Source organism: Phascolarctos cinereus, unplaced genomic scaffold (genome assembly GCF_003287225.1).
Source record: "Phascolarctos cinereus isolate Bilbo 61053 unplaced genomic scaffold, phaCin_HiC Scaffold_726;HRSCAF=1367, whole genome shotgun sequence".
In the NCBI taxonomy this organism is placed as follows: domain Eukaryota; kingdom Metazoa; phylum Chordata; class Mammalia; order Diprotodontia; family Phascolarctidae; genus Phascolarctos; species Phascolarctos cinereus.
This window is the reverse complement of record NW_027556098.1, coordinates 181,109,789-181,114,053: the sequence shown is the minus strand read 5'-3', so window position 1 is coordinate 181,114,053 and position 4,265 is coordinate 181,109,789.

The following is a 4,265-nucleotide window of genomic DNA, read 5'->3' as shown; positions in this document are numbered from 1 at the left end:
CTATTTAAAAAGTGGTGAATTCTACCATTTCTTCCTGACTCATCTTCAAAGCATCATGAGTATAGTATGAAATCAAGTCATAGAATCAGTTTCAGGCTTGGAAGGGATTTTAGACATTTTATATTCCAATCACGAACCAAATGATGACTTCTTTATACAAGATACAAGTTTTCTATGTGTGTAATGAAGGACTGGCCAATGGCAAGTGGGTCAGTTCTTGAAGCAGGCACAAACATTCCCAGCCTATTTCGGTCCTTAAAGTATAAGCAAATATACTTAGCCTGCTTCCAATCCAACTACATATGAAGGCTTGGAGAACCTACTTCTAGTCATAAGCAATACTGCAAGGTGACAAAGAGTCCATTAGCTGTCTAAGAATCAAAGACAGATGAATCATGAGTTGCTAAGTCAGAACTAATTTTTCATGCAAAAGGAGTGATCCACTCCTGTATAGACCCCTTTTCTTTTTTCCTTCTTGATGGTGATTGAGACATAAGTTGCTGGGTGACAGGAAAGATGGTTGTTTCATGGGTATTCAGGGAAGACTGTACCACTGGTGTAAGTGCTGCAAAGCTTTGTTCATGGCTGCCTTCTACCTTTTTCTGGGTGGCTTTACCAGCTCTCAACAAGCTGCAACATGTGCAGTGGCCAAACTGAAGTAAACCATTTTACCAGATGTGCTAAACCAGGTTCAGGAACTCAAACCCACTGGCGAGGGTGGGGGATCCTACCCCCAAAACGTAAAGACTTCCCTGGCAGAACAGACCAATGTGAATGATTTGTTACAGTGACCCATGAAGGCAACAGAAGCAGGTGCTATGGAATGCTTACAGCTTGGTTAGATATTAAAGATACTAAGGTCATCCATTGTCCTCCGAGCTATCATCAGTCATCTTGACTTTGTCTTGCCACTGGATTCCAATAACTCTGGAAAAGAGAGTGAGGCCAACAATTTTATGTACCTGACTCACTTACATACAATTTATGTACAAATCAAAAGATATCACTCATGCCATTTTACAATTTTTACCTACCTCAAAGTCCTGTGGTGATAGGCAAGTGATAAAGCAGCATGTGCATACACACTGGGAACTGTAGTCACAATTTTGAACATTGGCAGCCCTGGCCATAAGGTCATCTCACTGAAGCAGCAGTGGAATTCAGCAGCCTCCTGGTTGTCCGAGCAGCTTTTTTTTTTTTAAGTGAGGCTATTGGGGTTAAGTGACTTGCCCAGAGTCACACAGCTAGTGATTGTTATGTGTCTAAGGCCGCATTTGAACTCAGGTCCTCCTGAATCAAGGGCCAGTTCTCTATCCACTGTACTACCTAGCTGTCCACTCTGAGCAGCTTTTTTTAAAGGAGGGCACTGCTCACCTCTGGGTCAAGAAAGGGGCAGGAGAAGGTGCCTTCAAAATTGTCTGCTTCACCCAAACCTGACCTGCTTAGAATAGCAGGTGGGTATCCCATCCTACAGGCAAAAACACAAAAACACAAAAAAGTACAAAAAGTTTTACAAAGAACTCTGAGAGGAGAGCTGAACTTCTGAACTTAACTCAGAAACAAAGAAACACAGCTTAGGTGATTTTAACACGTATTGTGGGTGATACAGAAGAGAATCACTTACAAAATGGAATCAGAATCAATTTCTCTCAATTCATAGATGGGAAGTACAGTAAGAAATAAGATACCTTTTGTAGAGAAGGCTGGAAAAAGAGGATAGGAGAAGGGGACATGGCATACTAAAAGGAGATTTGGCTCTGATAATAACATTTTTGATTAGTAAGAACCTGATAGTTCTCAAAAATATAAAGTAATTATCTTTTAAGTGGCTGTTGGGAACATTTTCTCCCAACAGCAGATGAGATAGAGCCATTTGATTGAATTAAATTTCAAAAGGACAAATGGAAAATAATGAAGTTAAAGAAATGATGCTTTTTTTCAGTATGTGGTTAGGGTCTTCCACTTTCTGAGAGAGGGTTAAGAGGAGAATAGGCTATAGGTACCAAAGGAGAAGGTATCTACTCATGGAATGAATGAAAAACTGAATTTGATGACCTCAATCTATCCCTTCATAGCCATTCTCAATGCACAAAACTGGGGGGAGTAATTTCCCCTACCTTTCCTGTTTTTATAGCATTTGATCATGGAGGAAATATTTAGCTCTCATTCTAATTACCAGGGATGTTACTGAGAACATTATTATTAAAGGTAGAGAAGATTGCATAATTTCTTCTTCTCTGGAGAGCCTGTCTTCATGAATTGAAGTAGTCCTAAGAGATCCAGTGTCCTCAGTTGTCTCCTTAGAGTACAAATACCTCCAAATGACAAACAGAAGTGCTTCTTCTCCTAAAGTGGGCAGCTGAGGGTAGTTCATTTGCTTCTGTGCACTTGGATAGTTTACTGAATACAGCCTTACGATAGGCAAGAGAATAAATGGATTCTTATCTGGAAAGTGTCATTTACAAGTAATTTAACCGAAGGGAAAAAAACCTTCCTTTAGTCTCAGTGTCCTTATTACAAGAGAATAATTTGTGCCCTGCCTAACTCAGGCCATTCTGAATAGGAAACTATTTGAAAATGATATATAAGCTAAAATGATTCATTAAAGTGATGTAAATATTTTAGGTTGTAAAATATGGAGAAAATTCATTCTTTAGTTTTCATCTTCTCAAAGCAAACCATAGTCTTTTCTACTCTTCACAACATTTAGGTAAGTACCCAAATACCACCAGCTTTTCATGATGTTGGAAATACAAACAATTTTGGTAAGAGAATGATATACTCACCTCTAAGCAGAGCTGCCCATGCCTCAAATGTATTTGCTACAATTTTAAATGATTTAACAAAATGAGAATAGAGATAGTATATTCAATAAAAGTCACTTGGTAACTAATATTCTCTTCTCCCTTTCACACGTTTCTTATATTTTGTGTCACATTTCCTATTTTTTTTCTGTTTTTGGACTGTTGGCTCAAATACCATCCCCTCTCCATAATGTTCTCTGTAGCTCCTTCTTCTCTGCTTATAGAATAGTAAATGAAACTCAATATCCTTTCAATCATTCCTCATTTTAGCCAATGAATTCCAGGAACTGAGTTCAGGACCTCTTAAATCCTGTTCACTTTTTTTTTGTTTGCTTCACAATAGGATTTTTACTATAAAGACCAATAAGCAACAGAATGTGAAACTCAGTTCCAAATGGTTTTCTAAAAACCTTCATCCCTGTGAATAACCACAATGCCAGAGTCCTTCTAATCTGTCTTGTACCCATGGTTTTAAATTGGAGTATCTGGACCTGATTTCTAAAAATATATTTTGATAAATGTATCTAAATATATCTGTTTTCCTCTGTTATTCTACAAATTTCATTTTATTTTATGCATTTTAAAACATTATTCTGAGAATAGGCTCCACCAGAATGTCAAAGACATATATAACCTTAAAACAAACTCTTGTCTAGAGTAACATGAGTAAGCACTAAAGATGTATCATAGAAGGCCCAGAAAAATTAATCTTTAAAGACAATGAATGCTCTAACATTAATGGTAAATGAATGCGGGTCTTATTTTACAAAATAGATTACTCCCTGAATATTTATGGGAAATTTATATTTTATTGAATAGCAATGTATTTCCCACCAAACAAAATTACTAATTCTATGTGCTTCTTAATTTCTTAGCACCTTGGTTATAACTGCAACTCCTTACAAATAACTTTAATTTCTACTAGCTGTCTCATATTTTTTAATTGATTAAAAAATGAACCATAAAAGTCAACAAGAATGTTTAAATTGGAAATAGTGCATAGTAAAATGGATATTAGACCGATCTCAGGAAATGTGGATTGGAGTCTTGACTCAGGTACCTTCTAACTGTGAACCTTAGGGCAAGTCACTTAACCACTCTGAGCCTCATTTCCTTTATCTATAAAATATTTGTAGTACTTATCTCAATGGATTATTTTGAGGGAAAAGTTTTGTAAAGCCCTAGGTATAAAAATTACATTTATTGTCTATTGTGAATCACTTAGAAAAACAAAGGACTGCTGAATAACAAATTCTCTAATTGATCTCTTTAAAAGGAAAAGTATTTCAAAAGCTTTCCCAAATTTCTTTTTTTTCTCTCAATGAATACTTTGTGTGTAGCATTGCACTAGATAAGCGCATCTAAAAAGTTAACAATCAAATGAATTTCAGGTTTTCTAAATGGGGTACATTGTAACATAATTCATGAATATATATTTACAATTATATGATAGAAATCATT